This window comes from Aquarana catesbeiana, linkage group LG10 (genome assembly GCF_042186555.1).
Source record: "Aquarana catesbeiana isolate 2022-GZ linkage group LG10, ASM4218655v1, whole genome shotgun sequence".
In the NCBI taxonomy this organism is placed as follows: Eukaryota; Metazoa; Chordata; class Amphibia; order Anura; family Ranidae; genus Aquarana; species Aquarana catesbeiana.
The window spans coordinates 107,709,072-107,728,722 of NC_133333.1; positions in this window are offsets into that span (position 1 = coordinate 107,709,072).

Sequence of the window (19,651 nt, forward strand, 5' to 3'; positions counted from 1 at the left end):
AGTTAGTGCAGTGCGTCCTGCTCACAGTGTTCAGCTAGATCCGTTCCTGTTATCTTCTTACTGACAGGCAGGCTTGTCTTGTTACAGTATTTTGAAGAAAATTACTGGTGTTCTTTTGATCCTATTAGTACCACAGTCAGGCAGCTAGACTATTTACATTTAGTGCAGTGCGTCCTGCTCACAGTGTTCAGCTAGATCCGTTCCTGTTCTCTTCTTACTGACAGGCAGGCTTGTCTTGTTACAGTATAAAAAGCTACCTGAAGGAAATTACTGGTGTTCTTTTGATCCTATTAGTACCACAGTCAGGCAGCTAGACTATTTACATTTAGTGCAGAGCGTCCTGCTCACAGTGTTCTGCTAAACCTACAAGTTAGTGGGGTGCGTCCTGCTCACAGTGTTAAGCTAGATCCGTTTCTGTTATCTTCTTACTGACAGGCAGGCTTGTCTTGTTACAGTAAATACAGCTACCTGAAGAAAATTGCTTGTGTTCTTTTGATCCTATTAGTACCACAGTCAGGCAGCTAGACTATTTACAGTTAGTGCAGTGCGTCCTGCTCACAGTGTTCAGCTAGATCCGTTCCTGTTATCTTCTTACTGACAGGCAGGCTTGTCTTGTTACAGTATTCTGAAGAAAATTACTGGTGTTCTTTTGATCCTATTAGTACCACAGTCAGGCAGCTAGACTATTTACATTTAGTGCAGTGCGTCCTGCTCACAGTGTTCAGCTAGATCCGTTCCTGTTATCTTCTTAATGACAGGCAGGCTTGTCTTGTTACAGTATTTTGAAGAAAATTACTGGTGTTCTTTTGATCCTATTAGTACCACAGTCAGGCAGCTAGACTATTTACATTTAGTGCAGTGCGTCCTGCTCACAGTGTTCAGCTAGATCCGTTCCTGTTCTCTTCTTACTGACAGGCAGGCTTGTCTTGTTACAGTATAAAAAGCTACCTGAAGAAAATTACTGGTGTTCTTTTGATCCTATTAGTACCACAGTCAGGCAGCTAGACTATTTACATTTAGTGCAGAGCGTCCTGCTCACAGTGTTCTGCTAAACCTACAAGTTAGTGGGGTGCGTCCTGCTCACAGTGTTCAGCTAGATCCGTTTCTGTTATCTTCTTACTGACAGGCAGGCTTGTCTTGTTACAGTAAATACAGCTACCTGAAGAAAATTGCTTGTGTTCTTTTGATCCTATTAGTACCACAGTCAGGCAGCTAGACTATTTACAGTTAGTGCAGTGCGTCCTGCTCACAGTGTTCAGCTAGATCCGTTCCTGTTATCTTCTTACTGACAGGCAGGCTTGTCTTGTTACAGTATTTTGAAGAAAATTACTGGTGTTCTTTTGATCCTATTAGTACCACAGTCAGGCAGCTAGACTATTTACATTTAGTGCAGTGCGTCCTGCTCACAGTGTTCAGCTAGATCCGTTCCTGTTCTCTTCTTACTGACAGGCAGGCTTGTCTTGTTACAGTATAAAAAGCTACCTGAAGAAAATTACTGGTGTTCTTTTGAGCCTATTAGTACCACAGTCAGGCAGCTAGACTATTTACATTTAGTGCAGAGCGTCCTGCTCACAGTGTTCTGCTAAACCTACAAGTTAGTGGGGTGCGTCCTGCTCACAGTGTTCAGCTAGATCCGTTTCTGTTATCTTCTTACTGACAGGCAGGCTTGTCTTGTTACAGTAAATACAGCTACCTGAAGAAAATTGCTTGTGTTCTTTTGATCCTATTAGTACCACATTTAGGCAGCTAGACTATTTACAGTTAGTGCAGTGCGTCCTGCTCACAGTGTTCAGCTAGATCCGTTCCTGTTATCTTCTTACTGACAGGCAGGCTTGTCTTGTTACAGTATTTTGAAGAAAATTACTGGTGTTCTTTTGATCCTATTAGTACCACAGTCAGGCAGCTAGACTATTTACATTTAGTGCAGTGCGTCCTGCTCACAGTGTTCAGCTAGATCCGTTCCTGTTCTCTTCTTACTGACAGGCAGGCTTGTCTTGTTACAGTATAAAAAGCTACCTGAAGAAAATTACTGGTGTTCTTTTGATCCTATTAGTACCACAGTCAGGCAGCTAGACTATTTACATTTAGTGCAGAGCGTCCTGCTCACAGTGTTCTGCTAAACCTACAAGTTAGTGGGGTGCGTCCTGCTCACAGTGTTCAGCTAGATCCGTTTCTGTTATCTTCTTACTGACAGGCAGGCTTGTCTTGTTACAGTAAATACAGCTACCTGAAGAAAATTGCTTGTGTTCTTTTGATCCTATTAGTACCACAGTCAGGCAGCTAGACTATTTACATTTAGTGCAGTGCGTCCTGCTCACAGTGTTCAGCTAGATCCGTTCCTGTTATCTTCTTACTGACAGGCAGGCTTGTCTTGTTACAGTATTTTGAAGAAAATTACTGGTGTTCTTTTGATCCTATTAGTACCACAGTCAGGCAGCTAGACTATTTACATTTAGTGCAGTGCGTCCTGCTCACAGTGTTCAGCTAGATCCGTTCCTGTTCTCTTCTTACTGACAGGCAGGCTTGTCTTGTTACAGTATAAAAAACTACCTGAAGAAAATTACTGGTGTTCTTTTGATCCTATTAGTACCACAGTCAGGCAGCTAGACTATTTACATTTAGTGCAGAGCGTCCTGCTCACAGTGTTCTGCTAAACCTACAAGTTAGTGGGGTGCGTCCTGCTCACAGTGTTCAGCTAGATCCGTTTCTGTTATCTTCTTACTGACAGGCAGGCTTGTCTTGTTACAGTAAATACAGCTACCTGAAGAAAATTGCTTGTGTTCTTTTGATCCTATTAGTACCACAGTCAGGCAGCTAGACTATTTACATTTAGTGCAGAGCGTCCTGCTCACAGTGTTCTGCTAAACCTACAAGTTAGTGGGGTGCGTCCTGCTCACAGTGTTCAGCTAGATCCGTTTCTGTTATCTTCTTACTGACAGGCAGGCTTGTCTTGTTACAGTAAATACAGCTACCTGAAGAAAATTGCTTGTGTTCTTTTGATCCTATTAGTACCACAGTCAGGCAGCTAGACTATTTACAGTTAGTGCAGTGCGTCCTGCTCACAGTGTTCTGCTAAACCTACAAGTTAGTGGGGTGCGTCCTGCTCACAGTGTTCAGCTAAACCTACAAGTTAGTGGGGTGCGTCCACCTCACAGTGTTCAGCTAAACCTACAAGCTAATGGGGTGCGTCCTGCTCACAGTGTTCAGCTAGATCCGTTTCTGTTATCTTCTTACTGACAGGCAGGCTTGTCTTGTTACAGTAAATACAGCTACCTGAAGAAAATTGCTGGTGTTCTTTTGATCCTATTAGTACCACAGTCAGGCAGCTAGACTATTTACAGTTAGTGCAGTGCATCCTGCTCACAGTGTTCAGCTAAACCTACAAGTTAGTGGGGTGCGTCCATCTCACAGTGTTCAGCTAAAGCTACCTGTAGAAGGTTGGTGGTGTTCTCATACTACAGGCAGGCAGTTGATTTTGCTAGCTGCAGTATCAGTACATATATATATATATATATATATATATCCCAGCTTAGTGCAGCTACAGGCCATTAGTATGTCTGGAAGGCCAAGAAGGAGAGGCAGACAGTCACAAGCCAATAAGAGAGGGCAAGCAGGCTCTGTGTCTAGTGCTGGTCGTGGAGACGGTGCATCCTCATCAGCACGTGGCCATGGGACATGCTTGGCCTTTTTTTCGGCAGCTGGCCATGTTGAGCCGCAACATGCGGAAGACTTGGTCGAGTGGATGACCAAGCCGTCCTCATCCTCCTCATCCTCTCTCACCCATGCCCAGGGTACTTTGTCTGGCAAAGCAGCGGCCTCTTCCCTCGGCTCAATATCATCAATGACTCCTTCCCTAGCCCCACCATGTCCTCCTGAGGAGTCCCTCGAACTGTTTGACCACAGTGTTGGGTACATGCTCCAGGAGGATGCCCAGCGTTTGGAAGGCTCTGATGATGATACTGAGCTCGATGAAGGCAGTAACATGAGCACGGACAGAGGGGGTGCCCAAGAAGGACAGCAATCTGGCAGTCATGCTCCTCCTGCTGCAGCATACTGCCAGGTTTGCTCCAGTGATGAGGAGGGAGGGGATGATGAGGTCACTGACTCAACATGGGTGCCTGATAGGAGAGAGGAGGAGGAGGAGGAGGCGGCACATCACCAACGAGGCAGGATGCCCTCCAGGGGCCAGCCTAAGGGCAGCACATTGACTGCATCACACCCCAAAGCTCCACATGTGCAGGGCGCTGCAGTCTCTGCGCGTTATTCAAAAAGTTCTTTGGTGTGGGCCTTTTTTGAGATGAGTGCATCAGATCGCACCGCTGCTATTTGCAACATATGTCTCAAGCGTATCTCACGTGGCCAAAACATCTCCCGCTTGGGTACCACATGCTTGACCAGACATATGTTGACCTGCCATGCAGTTCGTTGGCAAGCGTATCTAAAAGACCCACACCAAAGAACAAAGAGGACCTCTCCTTGCTCCTCATCAGCTGAGATTTCCAACCCCACTAGACCTTCAGTCCTCTCTGAGACCTGCACTGAGAGGAATGAAGGTGTAGAATTAGGTGTGTCACAGCCAAGTACTTGTGGGCAATCTGATTTTGGTACACCGACGTCAGATTGTACCAGGCAAATTTCCCTGCCCCAGCTGCTGCACCGCCGAAAGAAGTTTGCTCCCAGCCATCCACATGCCCAGCGGTTGAATGCTAGCTTGGCAAAATTGCTAGCACTTCAACTGATGCCTTTTCAGTTGGTAGACTCTGCCCCCTTCCGTGAGTTTGTGGAATGTGCGGTTCCTCAGTGGCAGGTACCCAAACGCCACTTTTTCTCACGGAAGGCAATTCCGGCTCTCTACCAGCATGTGGAAGGCAATGTCCATGCCTCGCTGGACAGGGCAGTCAGCGGTAAGGTGCATATTACCGCTGACTCATGGTCCAGCAGGCATGGACAGGGACGTTACCTAAGTTTCACGGCGCATTGGGTGACTCTGCTGGCAGCTGGGAAGGATGCAGGACAAGGTGCAGTAGTGTTGGAGGTTGTTCCACCACCACGCCTCCAAAATGCTAATGATTGTGACACACCTCTCTCCTCCACCCCTTCCTCTTCTTCTTCCTCCATGGCCTCTTCCTCGGAACCAGTGGTGCTCCGTAGTAGTTCAAGGGGCTACGCAAGTACGCAGGCCAAAAGATGCCATGCGGTGCTTGAGCTGGTGTGCTTGGGGGACAGGAGCCACACTGGGGCAGAGGTTCTGTCAGCTCTGCAGGGGCAGGTTCAGAGGTGGTTGACGCCACGCCAACTTAAGGCAGGAATGGTGGTTTGCGACAATGGCACCAACCTCCTCTCTGCCCTCCGACAGGGACAATTGACCCATGTGCCCTGTTTGGCTCACATCCTTAACTTGGTGGTGCAGCGGTTCTTGGGCAGGTACCCGGGCTTACAGGATGTCCTGAGGCAGGCCAGGAAAGTCTGTGTGCATTTCCGCCGGTCATATAATGCCAGTGCTCGGCTGACGGACCTCCAAAAGGAGTTTAACCTGCCCAAGAACTGCCTAATCTGTGACATGAGCACCAGGTGGAACTCAACGTTGGCCATGCTGCAGCAGCTGCACACGCAGCAGAGGGCCATCAATGAGTACCTGTGCGACTATGGCACCAGGACAGGGTCAGGGGAGCTTGGTTTTTTTTCCCCACGCCAGTGGGCCATGATCAGGGATGCATGCACTGTCCTGTCACCATTTGAGGAGGCCACGAAGATGGTGAGCAGTGACAGTGCATGCATCATTGACACTGTCCCCCTTGTCCACCTGTTGGAGCACACGCTGCGTGGAATAATGGACAGGGCACTTGAGGCAGAACAGAGGCAGGAAGAGAAGGACTTCCTTAGCTCTCAAGGCCCCCTTTATCCAGACAGTGTTCCTGCGTGCCCGCCGATCACACAGGAAGAGGACGAGGAGGAGGAGGAGGAAGATTGTGTCAGTATGGAGGTGGAGCCTGGCACTCAGCATCAGCAGCAGTCTTTAAGGGATCAGTCCCAAGAAACACATGGACTTGTACGTGGCTGGGAGGAGGTGGCTGCGGACCATGTTGTCCTTAGTGACCCAGAGGACTCCAGACCGAATGCCTCAGCAAACCTACGCTGCATGGCCTCCCTGATCCTGCAAAGCCTGCGTAAGGATCCTCGTATTCGTGGTATCAAGGAGAAGGACCAATACTGGCTGGCAACCCTCCTTGATCCACGTTACAAGGGTAAGGTTGCGGACCTTATCTTGCCATCGCAGAGGGAGCAGTGGATGAAACATCTTCGGGAGGCCTTGCAGAAAGGTCTGTGCAACGCGTTTCCAGAGACTGGGAGGTTACAAACTCCTGTTTCTGGACAACGTGTTGCTGAGGCTTCGGTCAGTCAAAGAAGGAGCGGTGGAGAAGGTGGCCGTCTGACCGATGCGTTCAGACAATTTTTTGGTCCGCAGCCCCAAGGTATGATCGGTTCCAGCAACCATCGTGAGCGTCTGTTTTACATGGTGCAGGAATACCTAGGGGCAAGATCAGACTTGGACACCTTTCCCACCGAAAATCCTCTGGGTTACTGGGTCTTGAGGATGGATCACTGGCCAGAGCTTGCACAGTATGCAATTGAGCTACTGGCCTGTCCTGCATCCAGCGTTCTTTCGGAACGCACATTCAGTGCTGCTGGAGGCGTGGTAACCGATCACAGGGTGCGTCTGTCCACTGACTCGGTCGATCGACTGACCTTCATAAAAATGAATCAGTCTTGGATCACCACCAGCTACCAAGCACCTGATGCTGATGTAACCGAATAATTTTTTTTTAAATCTCAGATCCCTTCAAAGACTGCCTATGCTGATGCTGAGTGACTATCCCTGAGTAATTATCCTCTTCCTCCTCAATCATCACGCTGATAGCTTGTAAGAACATTTTTGGTTCTGGGCGCCACCACCAGTGCCTAAGGCACAATTTTTCAGCCCCTGTTTAACAGGGGCGTGTAATTACAATTTTTGATGTAATACTTTGCAGCAGGGCTCGTTTCTGCATTCCAACTAGAGTGTCTGTGAGGGGTTGCAGTGTTGTGGCACCAGCACCAGTGCCTAAGGCCCATTTTTTCTGCCCCTGTTTAACAGGGGCGTGTAATTACAATTTTTGATGCAATACTTTGCAGCAGGGCTCGTTCCTGCGTTCCAACTAGAGTGTCTGTGAGGGGTTGCAGTGTTGTGGCACCAGCACCAGTGCCTAAGGCCCATTTTTTCTGCCCCTGTTTAACAGGGGCGTGTAATTACAATTTTTGATGCAATACTTTGCAGCAGGGCTCGTTCCTTCGTTCCAACTAGAGTGTCTGTGAGGGGTTGCAGTGTTGTGGCACCAGCACCAGTGCCTAAGGCCCATTTTTTCTGCCCCTGTTTAACAGGGGCATGTAATTACAATTTTTGATGCAATACTTTGCAGCAGAGCTCGTTCCTGCGTTCCAACTAGAGTGTCTGTGAGGGGTTGCAGTGTTGTGGCACCAGCACCAGTGCCTAAGGCCCAATTTTTCAGCCCTTGTTTAACAGGGGCGTGTAATTACAATTTTTGATGCAATACTTTGCAGCAGGGCTCGTTCCTGCGTTCCAACTAGAGTGTCTGTGAGGGGTTGCAGTGTTGTGGCACCAGCACCAGTGCCTAAGGCCTAATTTTTCAGCTCCTGTTCAACAGGGGCATGTAATTACAATTCTTGATCTAATATTTCACAGCAGGGCCCTGTGAGGGCTTACAGTGTTGTGGCCACAGCAACACCTAAGGCCCAAATTTCTGCTGAGTATATAGGGCAGGACCCTACTTTCAAACAACTAACTTACAAACGACTCCTACTTGCAAACGGAAGGAGACAACAGGAAGTGAGATGAAATCTACCCCTAGGAAGGGAAATTCTCTCCTGTAAGAGTTAATATGGGAAAAACATTTCTCCTTTCCACTGATGCTTTCCAATCCATTGGGACAAAAAGTGAGGTGAAATCTTCTGAAGAGGAGGAAAGACAGCAAAACAAATGTCACAGGGGTGATAACCCTTCCCTATGTTTTCCAAAAAGCTTAAAAAAGATTTTTTTGGCTGGAGCTAAACACGTTAAAAATGTACCCGTTCAAAATTACAAAGAGATTCTACTTAACAACAAACCTACAGTCCCTGTCTTGTTTGCACCGCCTGTATACTGCTGTTCAGAGTATATAGGGCCTGGTGGCCCCACACCTTTCCTTATTTTAATTTGGGTGTGGGGTTCCCCTTAATATCCATACAAGACCCAAAGGGCCTGGTAATGGACTGGGGGGTACCCATGCCGTTTGTCTCACTGATTTTCATCCATATTGCCAGGACCCGACATTACATTAAACCCGCAAGCAGTTTTAAATGAGATTTTTTCCTTTAAAAATGACATTTGGTGCAGGGACTGTTCTAAACACGGGAAACACGCGTCACTTTACAGGCATACTATAGACACCCCTCAGGTACGATATTTAAAGGAATATTTCACTTTTTTTTTTTACTTTAAGCATCATTAAAATCACTGCTCCCGAAAAAACGTCCTTTTTTAAAAGTTTTTTTGCATTGATACATGTCCCCTGGGGTAGGACCCGGGTCCCCAAACCCTTTTTAGGACAATACCATGCAAATTAGCCTTTAAAATGAGCACTTTTGATTTCGAACGTTCGAGTCCCATAGACGTCAATGGGGTTCTAACGTTCGTGCGAACTTTCGGTCCGTTCGCAGGTTCTGGTGCGAACCGAACCGGGGGGTGTTCGGCTCATCCCTATAGCTAAAGTAAAAAAATAAGAAATGTACTTTTCTGAAGTTCTTTCAGCTCTCAAACTGAAAGAATGACTGTTAGATTACTGTCAGGTGATTAGACAATGGTACGTAGATACCATTTTTGTATTCAATTGACAGTTTGCAATAGTCCATTGTTTCTACAGCTACAGTAAACAGGTATGTTTTCTGTTGTTTGGTAACTATGGTAAACAGCCTGACACCTAAAAGGGGTGAGTAGAGACAGGGAAACACACAGACCATCATGCTGTAACATCTGAAACCACTCATGACAGAAGAAACTTGCCTGATCCTCCAGGAGAAACGTTGCCAATGGAGATCACGAACATACAGTAACAGAAGATAAGTAACCTTGTATAGTGTATTTGTACTATTATAGACCATAGGCTGTTCAGTTTGCTAGGCATTTTTCTTGTTATCGATATCTGTCAGTCTTGTATAGTATTCCTAATATTGTAATAGTTTTGTATGTACAGCATCTTTGTGTAGTAAAAAGCACATTTACACACTGCAGAAATCTCAGCTTACTTGCTTATACCACAGAGTAACCTTGCTAGATAGACGCAAGCAAAACATTTGGGGGCTCGTGCCACGGTCTGTGCTATAGTTCAATTGAAGCAGACCTGTTTTTTCTGTAGTGTGTTGTGTAGCTTGTGCTAGGTAAAATGCTGTGTAAGCTGTTTAGGAAAAGCAAGGCTGCAGAGGGTTCTGGTGGCCAGAAGGAAGTGTGCAGCTTACCTATCTGGGCCAGAGACAATGAGTGGGAGCCTCTTGCTAAAGAATTTGGGAAGTATGCTTCTCCCTTGAAGCTGACTTGGGGTGATAAAGTCTCAGATCATTTTGTAGATTTTAGCCTTAAGGGGTTGGATTTAAGTAAAAAAAGAGAAGAGGACAGTGTCCACAGTGGGCTGGTATTTCCTTAATGCTATTTACACTGAATCACAGAGAAGGGAGAAGGCAGAGGCAGAAGTTAAGGTATTAAAATACCAGCTAGCAGTTGCTTCAGAGTGTGTGCGTTCAACTGCTAGTTGGGCTGATGATTTGCAAGAGCGGTGTGCAGCCCTCATGACCAAATCAATTAATGCCTTAAGGAAAAGGAAGGGCTGTAAACCTGTTAGTAAAGCCAGGGTACGTGCCATTGTCACATCCCAAAATTGGGATTGTGAGGATGTGCTCTCCTCAAATGATAGTGAGGATGAGGAGATAGAGTTTGATATTTCGCATGATGATCTGCTAGTGCGAAAGAAAAAGTATGCCAGACCTCTCATTACCAAGCATAGGAAACGGCAACATGATAGAGAGGATATGGCAGATGGGGAGGTGCATTATCGCAACCCCAAAGATGTTGAATTTGAAGAAATATGGGAGTTTACACAAACTGAACTCCATGAGCTGGCAAAACAATACAAACCAAGGTCTGGGGAGCCCCTATTGACCTGGCTCCTACGCTTATGGGATGAAGGGGCGGACAGTGTTGTTTTGTCAGGTAAGGAAGCAGTAACTATGGGAGTGTTAACCCATGATCCACAATTGCATCAGGCAATGCGAAAAGCCAGAGAGTTTAGAGTGAAATTTTCATTGTTAGACCTCGTGAGAGATGGAATAGTCTGAGTATACGCTAATCCTACTGACCTGGAAAATACCTACTCATGGAGAGCAATAGGAGAGGGTACTTCCAGGTTACGTGAGATGGGTTGTATAACCGGATTAAATACGTTTCCAGAATGGATGGGTCCAGATATGGAACCCTTTACGTCTGCTCTGCGCTCTAAGCTGATGAAGTCTGCGCCATTTAATCTCAGGGCTCCATTATTGTCCTTGTTGGGAGGCCTGGGATTAAACAGCAATATTCATGAAGCCACAACCCTTTTAAGCCAGTTGGGGGTGCTAGAGGAGACTAAAACAAAACCTGTCAGGGCAGTAGATAAGGTCAAGGCCAGACAGGAAGCATACAAACAGAAAAGAACAGAGAAGAAAGGGAATGGGGTAGAGAAGACAGGAGGTGAAGAGAAAACCAGGCTAGTTATTTCTAGGAAACAAATGTGGGTGGACCTATTAAAGGCAGGAGTACCTAAAGATGAGATAGATGGCATTTTTACTGCAAAAATGCTGAAGAGGTGGAAATATTTAGTAGGGAAAACTGTCAGGGTTAGAAACACTACTCCTAGTGAAGATAACATCAGCCTGGAAAACAGGCTTAGAGAAAACAGAACAGACCCCTCCTGTTAGCCCCAAACCAGTTCCCAAAACTGAACATGAACCCAAACCCAAATCCCTTTATCCTGGGGAGGAATTAGAGAGAGTCAGAAAAGGGGATTGGGGGGTTCCTTATCCTTTATGAAGGGAAGGTAAGTCTCCTGTAATAGCCGTGAGGGCAGTGACAGCAGGAGACCGACGCCCAAATGCACCTGTCACTGTATGGTGAGGGAAGTCATCTTCTCCTACACATGTAATGGCTTTAGTTGATAGCGGAGATGAAGTTACACTTTTGTAAGGTAATCCTTCCCATCACAAAGGAGAATTGATTTATGTAGAAGGTTTGGGAGGGCAAACCACACCAGCAGTTAGGATTAGGTGAAATTGGCTATTGGCAAGGGATCATTTATGACAATGTTTTGGTATCAGAGTTACCCGAAAATATTCTTGGGATGGATGTACTTCAAGGTCAGTCAATTCAGACTGAAAGAGGTACATTCACATTTGGGTATCCTGATAAAGCGTATCTGGTTAGGGCGGTGAAGGCTGTGGTCAGAGGTCATGCGAAATGGACCCCTGTCTACATTCCTCCACCAGAGAAGCCAGTCTGTCTCAAGCAGTACAGACTTCCTGGAGGCCACAAAGAAATTGGGGAGACTATTCAAGAACTGTTGAGAGTAGGGATCCTTAGACCTGCTGTAAGTCCTTTCTCCTCTTCGGTGTTTCCAGTAAAGAAACCTGATAGGACATATAGAATGACTGTGGATTACAGAGGTCTAAACAAAGTGGCACCTCCATTGAAGTCAGCTGTACCAGATATGATCTCAATTGTTGAGAAAATTGCTAAAGATGCAGGAGAATATCATGCTGTGATAGACCTGGCTAATGCTTTCTCTTCGATTTTGATAGACCCAGAGTGTCAAGACCAGTTTGCTATAGTGTGGGACGGCCGCCAGTACACTTTCACCGTGCTTCCTGAAGACTATGTTCATTCTCCAACGATTTGTCATGGACTGATTGCCCGAGATTTAAGTACCCTGAATTTGAAAGTCGCTGTGTTTCACTACATTGATGACATCATGATCTCTGGGATAAAAGAAGATGTAACTGAAGCACTGCACCTGCTGATAGAGCACTTGGAGAACAGAGGGTGGGCTATCAACAGAGACAAAGTCCAAGGACCTGCCACAGAAGTAAAATTCCTGGGAATGATGTGGACTGGGCCGCAGAGGAAAATTCCAGAGACAGTTGTGCAAACTATCCAGATGCTGTCGCCCCCTACTACCAAAAAGGAGGCACAGAAGTTCATTGGAGTTTTGGGGTTCTGGAGATCGTTCATCCCACATCTTGAACTGATTCTGAGGCCTATATATAATGTCACCAGAAAAAAGACTGAGTTCTCATGGGGTTCAGAGCAGCGGACTGCATTCCTGGCTGCTAAAGAAGCTATTTTGCAGCATCAGCGATTAGGACCCGTGAGACAAGGAGTACCATTTCAGCTGGATGTAGTGGAGCAGAATGGTATCATATCTTGGAGTCTGTGGCAGCCAAATGAAAAGAAAGGACTGAGAGCAATAACAATTGGATTTTGGTCCAAACAACTGACAGGGGCACAGAAGAGATACATGCCCCTAGAGAAGTACCTGTTTGGGGCCTACACAGCACTTCAACATGTAGAGACCATTACAGGAAAGGACACAGTCATCATCCATACTGCATTGCCAGTAGCAGGATGGGTGAGAGATAATGGACTGACCACTAGGGCAGCTGTACCCCAGAACCAGACACTGATGAAATGGAAGTGGTACCTTCAAGAAAGAGGGGGTATTGCAGCTGGGGATGTTAGAGACATTTCAAAACAGTTGGCTGGGCTTGTCACTTTTACCAGCACCCGGCCATAAGAAGAAATTCCTGTGCTGCAGTCATCCCTCATTCAATAGGCTCCACCCTTTAGTCTCTGTCAGAAGACATGAAGGAGTCAGCGTGGTTCACTGATGGTTCAGCCATAGTCACCTCGTCTGGACGTAAATGGACCACAGCAGCCTACAACCCAAGTACAGACACAGTCCTGCAGGAGACCAGAATTGGAGGGTCCAGTCAGTATGCAGAGTTGAAAGCTATGGTGATGACTCTTCAGGAGGATCCTTCTTCCCATGTCACTATCTACATTGACAGCTGGGTGGTTTTTAAAGGACTGACAACTTGGATGCCCACGTGGAAGTCCAATGAATGGATGATTCATGGAAAGGTGGTGTGGGGAGGCAAGGAACTCTGGGACTACATCTGGAAGGAACCTCACTCCAGCACCATAAAAGTGGGGCATGTTGATGCACATGTGCCCCTAGTCCCAGACTTTGAGAACTATAACAGAGTTGCAGATGAAATCCCCAAAGTGAAGGCAGTTGTGCCAATTGATCCTGTCTTGATGAACTTGGCCAACTGGGCCCACAAGCAATTTGGACATTTGGAGCAGAAAGCAACATATGAATGGTCACAGCAGAGAGGATTGCCTATATCCATGGACATGATAAAGACTGTAATAGGGAACTGTACAGTGTGTGGAGAAGTGCGACAATGGCTATTGCAAAAGTACTCCACCGGGTCGATTAAGAGGGGTGAGAGGCCTGCAAAGATCTGGCAGATCGATTTCATCTGTCCCCTGCCCCAGGGAAATAATAGACTGAGATATTGTTGCACTGCAGTGGACACCCATTCAGGACTTATGCTTGTTCATCCCTGCAAACGTGCAGATCAAGCCGCAACGCTTCAACTGCTCCAGAAACTTGGCGTTGCTTATGGTTGTCCCAAACAAGTCCAAAGTGATAACGGCTTACACTTCACTGGATCAACAATACAGCAGTGGGCCAAAGATTCTGGAGTGTACTGGTTGTGCCACATCCCATACCATCCACAGGCAGCTAGTTTGATTGAAAGACGGGCTATTGAAGGACCAGATATGCACACTTACACCCACACACCCACACATACACTAAGGGGGTGGGATCGGGTCCTCACACAGGCAGTCATGTTGTTAAATTCTAGGCCAATAGCCAAAAGCACACCATATGAGAGGATGGTAGGGGCTGGGGCACAGATTCCACAGCTGGAGTGCAGAGTTCAGTATTTATGTAAGGTTCCTGAAATAACAGGGCTTAACAGATACCATGTTACTGCTTCCCATGACATAGAAACCAAGAGTGACGTATCTGAAGCTGAAGCCTATCTAGGAATGAGAGGGAATCTGGCAGGAAAGGTTTGAAGTTACATTTGCATTCACAGATAAGCTTCAAGACAGTGGCTGGGACTCTGACTGGTTAGTGGATACTTCTCAGCATGAGTGGAAAGTGCGGCTACATAACAGCAAACCTTCCAAAATAAACAGCAGTGATCTTCTGGGAAATATCAGTATATTTCCTCTCCTCCCTATTGATGTTCTTTGGGAGGGCCAGAAGTGGGTACAGGCAGGGGGCAAAGTGTTAGTCAGATATCCAGGCAAGAAGCCACTTAGAGGAGAGATTTTAGCTGAAGGGCCTGGATCTACTGTTTATGTATTATTAGAAGGAACAGATAATCCGCTTTGTTTTCCACTCCACAGGCTGTCTCCGATTTGATCCATAGGAAGACCAGAGAAAAGTGGTTACATGATGGAAAGAATGACGGAAGATTGCAAGAGCTGTGGAGAGCAAGGCCTTTGACGTATTACAAGCCTAGACTTGTTTCTAAAGAACTTTAGAATGGACGTTCTAATGAACTTTTTTAGTTAAAGACTGAAACACCTTCTCAGTGACAGAAATGGGAGGTGTTGCATTCAAGGAAAATTAATATTTAGAATGAGTTTAGTAATGAAGAGATTTTGTGTGTAGTCTGAGAAAAAAAAAATCTAGGGCGGAATGTATTGCATTTGTTAAAAATATGTTTTTTTTTATATTAATCAGACATAAGATAAATGGAACAATATTACAATAGTGAGTTGGTCAGATTACTGTCAGTTTTTTGGCTTGAGTAGATTTCTCAAACAAATGCTGTTTTATACAATGGGGGTAGATATCATTGTTGGATTCAATTGACAGTTCAATTAACAGGCTATTGTCTCTATAGCTAAAGTAAACAAGTAAGAAATGTACTTTTCTGAAGTTCTTTCAGCTCTCAAACTGAAAGAGTGACTGTTAGATTACTGTCAGGTGATTAGACAATGGTACGTAGATACCATTTTTGTATTCAATTGACAGTTTGCAATAGTCCATTGTTTCTACAGCTACAGTAAACAGGTATGTTTTCTGTTGTTTGGTAACTATGGTAAACAGCATGACACATAAAAGGGGTGAGTAGAGACAGGGACACACACAGACCATCATGCTGTAACATCTGAAGCCACTCATGATAGAAGAAACTTGCCTGATGCTCCAGGAGAAACGTTGCCAATGGAGATCACGAACATACAGTAACAGAAGATAAGTAACCTTTAAGTGTATTTGTACTATTATAGACCATAGGCTGTTCAGTTGCTAGGCATTTTGCCTGTTATAGATATCTGTCAGTCTTGTATAGTATTCCTAATATTGTAATAGTTTTGTATGTACAGCATCTTTGTATAGTAAAAAGCACATTTACACACTGCAGAAATCTCAGCTTACTTGCTTATACCACAGAGTAACCTTGCTAGATAGACGCAAGCAAAACAGCATTTTCTGTAAATTAAATGATGCAAATCCTCAAACAATCCATGTTAATTCCAGGTTGTAAGGCAACAAAACACAAAAAATGCCAAGGGGGGGTGAATACGTTTGCAAGGCACTGTACTTATGCAGCATGTCAGTGGCGACATAGGGAATATAAGTTCAGTTCATTCATTTTACCACACAGTGAACATCTTTATGGAAAAATTAAATTACAAACAAGAATATAATATTTTTGTGGAAATTATATTTTTTTATACTCAGAAATAAAAAATATAATATATTGTAGTTTATCAGTCCATAGATGGAGGGTCTACATTAATTGTCTTTTTTCAGGCTTTTTGTTTTTGTTAAATTTTCACTTGGTAATCCTGTCATTGACACATTTTCCTCCTAGTATGACAACGTTCACTCAATACACTACCTACACTACAGCCTTGTCACCCTAGAATAGACAAGGTATTAAGTTTACAGAACACTTCCCTCTCTTATTCTCCATAACACAAGGGAGCTGTTCTGTAGTCTACAGAGTTAGATAACAGTCCAAAAGGGAACATATATAAGAGATGTATGTTGTTAAGGTTTACATTTTAACAATTAAAAGCCTCTATTTGTCAGGGATCTGCATTTATCTATTTTGGAATTACCCTTTTTTCTGTTCTCTTCAATGAACCTCTCATAGAATCTTACCACTGTCACCAAACAAAAGCTAATAATGTTATAACCTAGGTTATAGCCTATGTGACTATCTATTGCGAGTTTACCTCATGTACTAAATTATTGTATATATTAATATAATATAATATATTGGAATATAACATGTACTGTATTTACCAGATAGTAAATCCCACTAATAAATGCCAAACACGAAATAGTGAGGGACATACATCAATCTATATCAAACTTCAGTCATGTGAACACAGGGCCCATAGGGTTTCAATCTAAATAAAAAAGACAATAAATAGTATTATATGGCAAAAAAAAAATGTCAGGGCGAATTATTACCTAACATCATTAGGTTGGAAAAATCTACTAGTTAATCTTTATGCAAAGAGTTTATATTTCCAGAGAAATCTATAAGGTATATTATGTCTAGGGATGAGCTCGATATTCGTGTCGAACAGCGAACATTATGGGGCGTTCGCGGGAAATTCGAGTGCCGCGGAACGCCCCATAATGCACTGTCCCAGTCCATGCCCAACACTATATAAGGCTGCTTAGCATAGCATCCGCGTGTAGTGTTGTTGGCATGGACTGGGAGCTAGCTTGAGTTAGATTAAGCAGGCAGGTTTTTTAGTTAGTGGCAGTGTATATATACAGTCGGTCTAGTGTATATATATATATATATATATATATATATATATATATATATATATATATATATATATATATATATATATGTATATATACACACTATATATACAGTATCTCACAAAAGTGAGTACACCCCTCACATTTTTGTAAATATTTTATTATATCTTTTCATGTTACAACATTGAAGAAATGACACTTTGCTACAATGTAAAGTAGTGAGTGAACAGCTTGTATAACTTTCTAAATTTGCTGTTCCCTTAAAATAACTCAACACACAGCAATTAATGTCTAAACTGCTGGCAACAAAAGTGAGTACACCCCTAAGTGAAAATGTCCAAATTGGGGGCAAAGTGGCAATATTTTGCGTGGCCACCATTATTTTCCTGCACTACCTTAACCCTCTTGGGCATGGAGTTCACCAGAGCTTCACAGGTTGCCACCGGAGTCCTCTTCCACTCCTCCATGATGACATCACGGAGCTGGTGGATGTTAGAGAGCTCCACCTTCCATTTGAGGATGCTCCACAGATGCTCAATATGGTTTAGGTCTGGAGACATGCTTGGCTGGTCCATCACTTTTACCCTTAGCTTCTTTAGCAAGGCAGTGGTCATCTTGGAGGTGTGTTTGGGGTCGTTATCATGTTGGAATATTGCCCTGCAGCCCAGTCTCTGAAGGAAGGGGATCATGCTCTGCTTCAGTATGTCACAGTACATGTTGGCATTCATGGTTCCCTCAATGAACTGTAGCTCCCCAGTGCCGGCAGCACTCATGCAGCCCCAGACCATGACACTCCCACCATCATGCTTGACTGGAGGCAAGACACACTTGTCTTTGTACTCCTCACCTGGTTGCCACCACACACGCTTGACACCATCTGAACCAAATAAGTTCATCTTGGTCTCATCAAACCACAGGACATGGTTCCAGTAATCCATGTCCTTAGTCTGCTTGTCTTCAGCAAACTGTTTGCTGGCTTTCTTGTGCATGATCTTTAGAATAGGCTTCCTTCTGGAACAACAGCCATGCAGACCAATTTGATGCAGTGTGCGGTGTATGGTCTGAGCACTGAAAGACTGACCCCCACCCCTTCAACCTCTGCAGCAATGCTGGCAGCACTCATACGTCTAATTCCCCAAGACAACCTTTGGATATGATGCTGAGCACGTGCAATGTTTTTGGTCGACCATGACGAGGCCTGTTCTGAGTGAAACCTGCCCTGTTAAACCACTGTATGGTCTTGGCCACTGTGCTGCAGCTCAGTTTCAGGGTCTGGGCAATCTTCTTATAGCCTAGGCCATCTTTATGGAGAGCAACATTTATTTTTTTCAGATCCTCAGAGAGTTCTTTGCCAGGAGATGCCATGTTGAACTTCCAGTGACCAGTATGAGACAGTGAGAGCGATAACACCAAATTGAACACACCTTCACCCCATTCACACCTGTGACCTTGTAACACTAATGTGTCACATGACAGACACCGGGGAGGAAAAATGGCTAATTGGGCCCAATTTGGACATTTTCACTTATGGGTGTACTCGCTTTTGTTGCCAGCAGTTTAGACATTAATGGCTGTGTGTTGAGTTATTTTGAGAAGACAGAAAATTTACACTGTTATATAAGCTGTACACTAACTAATTTACATTGTAGCAAAGTGTCATTTCATCAGTGTTGTCACATGAAAAGATATAATAAAATACTTACAAAAATGTGAGGGGTGTACTCACTTTTGTGAGATACTGTTTATATACTCTGCATTCAGTGTAACCTATATATACAGTACATTCGGTGGTGTACAGTTTCTAATACAGTGCAGGCATTGTACACAATATATAATACAGGGTGTACAGTTTTTAATACACTTCAGGCGGTGTACACAGTATATAATACAGTGTGTACAGTTTCTAATACACTTTAGGTGGGGTACACAGTATACAATACAGTGCAACCGGTGTACAATTTCTAATACAGTGCAGGTGGTATACGCAGTATATAATACAGTGTGTACAGTTTCTAATACACTTCAGGCAGTGTACACAGTATATAATCCAGTGCAGCCAGTGTACAGTTTCTAATACAGTGCAGGCGGTGTACACAGTATCTAATACAGTGTGTACAGTTTCTAATACACTTCAGGCGGTGTACACAGTATATAATACAGTGCAGCCGGTGTACAGTTTTTAATACAGTGCAGGCAGTGTACACAGTATATAATATAGTGTGTACAGTTTCTAATGCACTTCAGGTAGTGTACACAGTATATAATACATTGCAGATGGTGTACAGTTTCTAATACAGAGCAGGCGGTTTACACAGTATATAATACAGTATGTACAGTTTTTAATACACTTCAGGCGGTGTACACAGTATATAATACAGTGTGTACGTTGTATTAATATATATATATATATATATATATATATATATATATACTCTGCAGTTTCTAATACAGTGCAGGCGGTGTACACAGTATATAATACATTGTAGTGCGGTGTTACGAAATAAAAACCATCATGTCCGGAAGGCCACCAAGGAGAGGCAGACGCTCATAGGTCACTAAAAGAGGGCAAGCAGCCTCTGTGTCTACAGTGGTGGTCATGGACATGGTGCATCCTCTGCAGGTGGCCGTGGGGCACATTTGTCCTTTTTTTCTGCTGC